Raw genomic sequence first — 9,447 nt, forward strand, 5'->3', positions numbered from 1 at the left:
TATTTTTTCAAAAACTGATTAAATATACATATATATACGCTGTAATTTTTTGACAAGTAAGTTCATGTGAATCCACTTAACACCATGTGGGTCCGCCCCTATCATTGGCCATGCAATAATACACCCACTTTTGGTGAAATAGGGCCGCTTGTATGAGTGGCAAATTGACAATGAGACAAAATAACTTTTCTTGTGTAAATTAGGACCTCCAGTATCAATTTAATGTTGGATACTACAATTCCCACAACAAAAACATTCCGTTATATTTGAAAAAATTAAAATGCTTTTGGTGTGGGATTTGGGAGAAATTTTATTTTGTACGAGCCACCACTATTAAGTGGCAGACAAATACTTGTGTGAGACTCCATTTGTATTTCGCCAAGTGGATTTGGGTCCCACTTTAAGCAAAAAATGGGCCAAGTCACAGCCCCACTCAATTACTCTCTCTCCTTCCCTCTCCTCTTCCAGACCTAACTTCATTGCCTAACTCTTCCTATTTCAAACACTTTAGAGCTAATTCTTCTTTCTCTCAAGCAATTCCATTATTTATTTTTGAGACAAATTAAAATCCGCCAATTACTTTCAAGAAAAAAAGAAGAATGGAACAGAAAGATACGTAAAAACACCATTAACCTTGACAAATAAATAAGTTTTTGAAATTATTGCTATGAAACCCAGCAACAAAAGCAGTCATAAAGATGAAATATTGAGTACGAATAGCATGGGATTTCGTTTTTAGTTAGGCAAAGCATGTTGTTCAAGGACATTGATATCGCTCCGGTTGTTTCACCGTGATTTTTTTTTCTCAATGAAAATGCTAAAATCCTAAAACAAATAATATAACTGACAAGCCTAAAAGGAGAACATCTTTAACTAGTTGAATAAGATTTTAAAAATGAATTTTTGAGGGAGAGAAATGGAGAAGCAACAGAAGATCTAAGATTTTCACAGAGAGAATTGATGAATGAGGAAGAAAGATCTGCAAAATGGTGAAAGTGGGACCACCAGTCCAAATATCAAGCAATAAAGCCTCACACAAGTACGACATGGCATGTGAGACACATAATAAAACTTTTCGGGATTTGGGTGTAATGGAAAGATAAGTAGTAGAATGGACGGTGGTATAATGTCTAGCTAGTCTATTTATAGTTACTTGTTGGGCTCCATCCATCCAACAAATCCCTTCACGCATTATACTGAATCAATCAATATGGTGGCAATTATATGCACCAATGTGGGGATGCTAATACCTAATAATACTTCTACCTATTTTCCCTCTTCCAGCCAAGGTAAGCAATCACTAGTTGTATCAAAAGCTTGCCTCTCTAAAACCTCTGAACCACCACTTAATCACTTTCCTATTTCCACTAATCTTTCATCTTCTGATGGGAATCATAATAGGCGTTCAGCAAATTACGGGCCTCCCATGTGGGATTTTCAATATATTCAGTCCATTCACAATGATTATGCGGTATATATTCTTATTCTTGTCATTCAATCATATGCATATAATAAATCGGCTTCTCTTTGTTCCTAAGAACGAATTGTTCCATTATTACCAACAAAATAGAACACTCTTGCGCGGAAATAATCGACTAAACAAGAGTGGTCGATAGGACAGTCATACTATAGTCTTTTCCCATGCAATAAAGTTATATTATATATCATTCAAAAGATTACCTGAATCTATATATGTTCGAGCTGATCATTTGTACATGTGTTGCATAGGGAGAGAAGTATATGAAGTGTTTTAACGAACTAAAGAATGAAATGAAGAAGAACTTGATGATGGTTGAGGGATCAGAAGAATTAGAAAAGTTGGAGCTGATTGATAATTTACAAAGGCTTGGAGTGAGTTACCACTTCAACCATGAAATCATGCAAATTTTGAGGAGCATTAACCAACACACTCCAGGAGATTCATTATACGCCACAGCTCTAAAATTTAGGCTCTTCAGACAACATGGATTTCATATCTCTCAAGGTGCATGCTAGTTGTTTTTGCCAAACTGATTTCATTTCCTTCTTTTATGTATGTTCTGACAATTGACCACGTCCATTTTTTCTTGCCTGTCTTTTGGTTAGACATATTGAACGATTTCAAGGATGAGCAGGGTAACCTCAAGCAAAATCTTTGTGAAGATATAGAAGGGTTGTTACAATTATATGAAGCTCATTTCTCTCTACAGAAACTGAAACTGCTACTTTCTTAGAGTCCGTCAATACATTCACAATGTCACATCTAAAGAATTATTTGAATAATATTCAATATGGTGAAGACAATGTGACCGTCGCATTAGTCCGCCATGCGCTGGAACTTCCTTTGCATTGCATCATGTTGAGAGTTGAGACAAGGTGGTACCTAAACATTTATGAGAGAATCCCAAATGCTAATCCTCTTTTGCTCGAGCTTGCTAAGTTGGACTTCAACATTGTTCAAGCAACACACCAACAAGATATAAGAAATCCGTCAAGGTGAGATATGTATCAACTAGAGTATGATAATTTTTTTTTTTTTTCATGACTGTCAGATTATTTGGGATATAGTTTATAGTAAGTGGAATTAGCAGCCTAAAGAATACATGACTAAGATCATGTTTGGACATCCGATTTTTTTTTTTTTTTTTGCTTTCAACCTTTTTTTCCTTTCAAAAAATTTCATTTCAGCTTGATGTTGAGTTTTTGAAGTTTGAAAAATTGGTTCTAACCACTTTTTCAGGTAAATTTTTTTTCTCTTCACAAAACTTCCTTCAATTTTCGAATAACTTTTTTCAACTTAACTTCAAATACATACTTTTTTTCAAATATCAGCAAATTGATATTCACACGCCTATTGATCAAGCTTCTATTACATGCTAAATTACAGTGATAGTGTAAATTTTTTTGTTATATATACAATTTGTGTATATAAGTTAAATCCGAGAGAGCATATCTTGGGCATCAATAGGTTTACTACACATTTGAAGCATTAATTTGCATGTAATTAAGGTGGTGGAAGAGCTCCCGGCTGGCAGAAAAATTGCCATGTTCAAGAGATAGAATTGTTGAAGCTTTCTTGTGGATAGCGGGGACGATGATTGAGCCTCAAAAGAACCAGCACTGCCGAAGAATGTTGACAAAGGTCACTGCTATTGTTACAATCATAGATGATCTTTATGATGTTTATGGCACACTTGATGAGTTGGAAGTCTTCACTGATGCTGTTGAAAGGTTTGTACATAACTTTAGGGGAGGAACTAACCTTTACCAATCTAAAAGCTTTATGTTTCGTAAAGAATACAATTGTTATAAACGAAAAATAAAATGAGGACACTAACTTTTAATTCACAGATGTTCAATTCTCTAAAAACTACTAGTAGTACTAAATTCACTCTTTAGTTAATACTTCTCCTGTCCTAATTTATCATAATTTGAGTTTCGAGAGTCAAACTTCTTGATTTTATGACCGTTAACTCGACTATAGAATCCTTGAATTTTTTTGAAATAAAATTTACATTATAAACTACGTAAAAAATATTGTAAGTCACAATAATTAACAAGCCTTATTAGTTTCTCCTCTTTGATGTCAAGTAAAATAATCTTTGTGGTTACATTCAGAATGGATGTAAATGAAATGGATCAGCTTCCAGATTATATGAAAGTTTGTTACCTTGCACTCTTCAACAGTATCACTGAAATTGCGTACGAAGTTCTCAAAGAGCAAGGGATCAACGCTATACCCTACCTTAAAAAAGCAGTAAATATACTTCTACTTCGAATCTATTCCCTTATTTTAATTTCTTAATTTCTGTATATTTGAGAAATGCTTGTTATTAATTAGTGGGCAGACTTGTGCAAAGCTTACTTACAAGAAGCAAGATGGTATTACAACGGATATACACCAACTCTGGAAGAATACTTGGATAACGCATGGTTTACAGTTGCAAGTCCTCTGATAGTAGTCAATGCCTTCTTCTTTGTCACAAATCCAATTTCCAAAGAGGCATTAGCATCCTTAAGCAAGTACCCGGACATAATTCGTTGGTCTGCTACAATTATTCGTCTTGCCGATGATTTGGCGACATCATCAGTACGTTTTTAACCCTTACTCCCTCGGTCCCAATCTATTTGACACTTTTCACTTTTCGCTTTTCGATAGTCAAACTTTTTAATTCTGACTCTGTCTTTGAACATAGAATCTTTAAATTTTTCTAAATAAAATTTACATATTTGAAAACTACGTAAAAAGTACTATAAGTCACCATAATTAATAATTTAAAATATTTAAAAGACATTTTAAAAAAATTATAGTCAAAGAATAACTCGTTTGACTCTCGAAAAGCGAAAAATGTCAAATAAATTGGGACGGAGGGAGTATATCTTACTCTTTTCATCCCATTTTAACTGTCATTTTAGCTTTTTTCACGTCCATTAAGAAAAAATAAATATAAGTTATAGTTTACTAAATTACCACTATTTATTAGATGCTTTTTGAGAATTGAGCAATATGAAAAAGAACTATCCCCTTAATGTTAAGGGTATAGTTGTAAACAATTGTCAACATAAGTTTTGAATTCCTAGAGTGACAATTATTTTGGGACAACTTTTTTTTTTTAGCTAAAGCAACAGTTAAAATGGGATGGAGGGAGTATTAAAATTTTATCACTATTTGTTTAAATTAATACTCCCTCCATCCCAAAAAGATTGTCTTAGTTTGGCTTGTCACGGAGTTTAAGAAACAAAAAAAGACTTTTGAAATGTGTGGTCCAAAATAAGTCTTACATATTTGTGTGGCTATAAATCATCTCATAAAGTTAAATTATTTCTAAATATAGAAATGTGCTATCTTTTTGGGACAAACTAATAAGGAAAATAAGACAATCTTTTTGGAATGGAGGGAGTAACATTTTTTTTTATAAAGTGGGACTTTATTTATTTATAATCATGACATAGCTGCCGAACTGGAGAATATATCAGACTGGATGACACTTAATAACATTAGAGAACACTCCGTTTGAATGAAGACATTGAGATTTAAGAAGAGATTTTAAAATTGAGTAAATATTGCTCTGAACAATATAACTCGCCTCGCAATCAGAGGCGGACCCAAGATTTAAAGACGATGGGGGCATCACCAAAGGCAGATGCACGTCAGTCGAAGAGATGTCACGTAACACCGCCTTGTCTGAAATTTTATTGAAACACCCATAGAACCGATAACATATAAATACTAATTAAATGGCACATCTGAATGAAACTTGTTCCGCGAACTAGTGGTTTGGGCACCCCTTTTCATGCGATAGGCTGCCTATTCGAACCTTGCCACAACACCTTTTTTTAATGCATTTTTTCAATTGTCAACTGAAAATTAAAATGCCAAAAGTTGCAGTTGAGTATCGAACTAGGGTTGCGCTGACCAAATGAGCCATCCCGACTGATATGTTAGAGGGATCCTTTTAAATAAATAATAGATATTCAAGGTATATACACATATATATATACAGAGTTTCCAAATTAACGGGGGCACGTGCCCCTCTCCTAATAGGGTAGGTCCGCCCCTACTTGCAACCTGTATATTCTTAATGGAAATATACTATACCAAATATAAATGGATGTCTTATCGATAATTTTTCAATATCTAACATTTAAACCACGTAATATAATGGAAATAGTACACAAGTGCGATGAAATTTATTTATTTAAAATACACGGGTCAACTTACTCCGCTGTCAAAATAAGAACTTAAATTTCTTTGGATGTAATATTTATGCATTACCATGCGAAAAGTTATATATTACAGATCAGTGCAAGTTGTTTACCTTATTTTTTTGAAGCAACCAATTATACTTATTGTGGACAGTACGTGTAGTTACTTTTTAAATAACCTAATATATAGTGTAAAAATTATTTTAAACAATAATTGAACTCTATTTCTTTTGCTCTTACTTCAGGATGAAATGGAAAGAGGTGATGTTTCCAAGTCAATTCAATGTTACATGAACGAGAAGGGTGCTTCTGAAGAAGAGGCAAGAAAACACATTAATTTTTTGATAAAAGAGACATGGAAACTGATCAACACAGCTCAACGGGATGATGCTGGTTTTGCACAGGACGAAGGGGGTTAAAGAGATCGATTCAATGGGGAACTTTTTTTTTTTTTTTTAACCTTCATTTCCAACTACTCTCTTTCGTTCCAATTTATGTGATACCGTTTGACTAGGCACAAAGTGTTGGGATCGAAATAATCAGGACGTCATGCAGAAGCTAATAATTGCAAACCTTGAACGACGATAAATCGGACAACAAAGAACATATACTAAAAAAGCATAATATTATAATATGTTTTGGTCAAGTGACCTACATATTAAAAAAAACCTAATTTAAAAGAAAGCATTAAAAATTATGGAGAGAATAATCTCCCCATAAATAAAACTCTTTAGTGACTACATTGTGGATGCTATTGTGTTTTTTGTGTGAAGAATGAATCCTTAATTTATAGAAAATACAAAACTTTTCCTCCAAGTAAGTATTAGTCAAATATTGAAGAGATCTTTTCCACCTAGAAATGAATTCTAATTATGATAGAAAATTTGTGCAAAACCCTAACAAATCTCCCCTTTTGGCCTGGATTTTCTTGACAAAACTTGATCCGCTTCTTCAGATAATCTTCATCAGTGCTACTTGCCATGGTTAAAAATAAGATTAAAAATATTATGGGTTAAAAATTAGTTTAAAAATATTTTGCTTTATTTTTAAAAATGCAGCAGTAGGGATGTTGAAATTATGGTTGAAATTCATCTCCACATGTAGTAGTCCTGGATAAAATCTTCATTATTATGAAATTGGTTGCTCTTGATTTGAAACCGCCTTGAACATGTCCTGAACATCGCCGAATCATTGGCTGAACCATTGGCTCTGATACCACTTGTTGGGATCAAAATAATCAGGGCGTCATGCGAAAGCTAATAATTGCAAACCTTGAATGACGATAAATCAGACAACAAAGAACATATACTAAAAAAGCATAATATTATGATATGGTTTGGTCAAGTGACCTACATATTAAAAAACCTAATTTAAAAGAAAGCATTAAAAACTATGGAGAGAATAATCTCTTCATAAACAAAACTCTTTAGTGATTACATTGTGGATGTTATTGTGTTTTTTGTGTGAAGAAAGAATCCTTAATTTATAAAAATACAAAACTTTTCCTCCAAGTAAGTATTAGTCAAATATGGAAGAGATCTTTTCCACCTAAGAAACCTTTCCCACCAAGAAAGGAATTCTAATTATGGTAGAAAATCTGGGCAAAACCCTAACACAAAGTTTAAGAAAGAAATAAATATTTGAAATTCGTTATCTAAAACAAATCGTAGACATTTGTGTGACTATAAGTCATTTCATTAATGGTAAAAGAGAAATTTCCAAGCTAAGTTTTTTCTAATTTTAAGAATGTGACATTCTTTTGAGACAAACTAAAAAGGAAAGTAGGCCGCATAAATTGGGACATAGGGAGTATTATTTTATGTGGCTTTATATATGAAGTGGAGTCTGATAGGGAGAGGGGTAAATATGAGCTACTTTTCTAATGGCAGGGAAAATTTTGCACCCAAAAGCAAATTAAATGGAGGGTATGATTATTCTATTTCTAATAGTTCGGGGGTAGCATTGATCTTTTTTTCATAATCTAATTAGCTGATTGGTAAGTGAAAAGGAGCAAATATGCCCTTCAAGTATAAAAAATTTAACATATATATATATATATATATATATACACCCTTTGTAAGTATTGTTAGTTTGCCCTTGTTTTGAAGTAATTTTGAAAAAGGAAACTTTTAGTTTCTTTTTCTTTCTCTATTCTTCTTTCTTTCTTTTGTTGGATTGGCAAATATGAGTGGGAGTTGTTGGAAACACCTGGACAATTTTATTTAGAATATTTGAGGAAGATTAGAAGTGGTCAGGACTTGTTTGAAGGAAAAAAAATCGGATCTAGAAACGCCTCTACAAAATGTGTATCATCTTGTATATTGAGTATATCAGTGTGTATCACAGACAAATTTTTATGGACGCCACTGTTATTTGTGTATATAACGCGTAAATTTTTACGGAGATACACAGATATATAAAATATACAGAAGGTAAATGATATACGGTGAGATATACACTGTATACATGAGGATATACCCATGAAAAAGTGGGATATAAGAAGGAGTCATTTTCAACTTTTAGTTTCAATCTGAAATTTAGCTCAAATCTGTGTCAAATCATGTCCAAACACCTCCAAATTGCTTAATTAAGATGTTCCAAACAAAACCCAATATCACCCAGTCGAGACAAATCACAAATAGAAAAAATTTGAATCAAGCTTCAATGATCTAATGGTATTTTTATATCCTTATCTTCGAAAAATTGATGAAGAGCCTAAAAAATGAAAGAATATTCTAATCCAACGTCGAAATCGATGAAAAATCTGAAAAAATGAAGAAAAATTAACAGTAGAAGACCAACAAGAAATCAATGAAAAAAATAATGATGATTTCTTATCTCCGAAAAAGAAAGTTTAGGGATTTGGTAGAAAGAATTGAAATAGTTTTGCTAAAAGTTAGGAAGTCTTAGCCTAAAATGAAAGTAGAGACATTTTGTAGAAAATATTCAAAGATTCTGGTGAAATCGTTAGGACAGAGAGGATACTAAATATTTTTTTCTATTTTTAAGGAAAATAATTAGATAAATATTTAATTTGGGCTACCGGATGTCATATGCTAAAAAATGAGCTCTTTTATGCCAATTATTATACAACATTGTCATACCGTACCAATTTCACAATGTTGAATTATCAACTTTTTGCGCGGATTTCCCTATATGGACTGGTCTTTAATTTTTGCCATCAAATCGATGGTCTTTAATTTTTTTTTGGGAAAATAACATAGACTACCAACTTAAGACTCTTTATCACAAAATATAATGATACTTTTCCTTATTTACGGAACGTAACGACAATTTACGAAATATGACGGATTTGGGCTTTAGTACTGTACCACGTTTTGGGCTTTAGCACCGCACCACGATTTTGGGATTTGGCAGTTCACTTAGCCCAACTGTGAATGCAATTTTTCTCTTCCTCCTCTGCAATATTCCCTCTCTACTCTTAACCCACTATCTCATACAAATTTTCTCTCTCTCTCTCTCTCTCTACTGTGTTTGCAATGTTGATGTAAATGTGTGTGATTCTCCATTCCATTTTCCTCTGCTTTCGCTCCATTTCACCATTAGTAAAGGTAATCTAGGGTTTACAAATTCCTTTAGTTTTGATCATATATTGTCGTGGTAGTTTCAATCATATAGTTTCAATCATCTATTGTTGTGTTAGTTTCGAATATTTATTGATGTGTTTCTATCTTCATTTCAATCAATTTCATCTTGTTCACCAATTTGACGGTTTATTTAGGGTTTCTACTTTGTATTTCC

At 32.9% G+C, this 9,447-nt stretch overlaps 1 pseudogene; it reads left to right on the forward strand.

The window, feature by feature from the left end:
• The first annotated feature begins 1,210 nt into the window (after positions 1-1,210).
• Positions 1,211-6,104, forward strand: LOC132066160 ((-)-camphene/tricyclene synthase, chloroplastic-like; annotated as a pseudogene).
• The last annotated feature ends 3,343 nt before the right edge of the window (positions 6,105-9,447 follow it).

Source organism: Lycium ferocissimum, chromosome 1 (genome assembly GCF_029784015.1).
Source record: "Lycium ferocissimum isolate CSIRO_LF1 chromosome 1, AGI_CSIRO_Lferr_CH_V1, whole genome shotgun sequence".
Lineage (NCBI taxonomy): Eukaryota > Viridiplantae > Streptophyta > Magnoliopsida > Solanales > Solanaceae > Lycium > Lycium ferocissimum.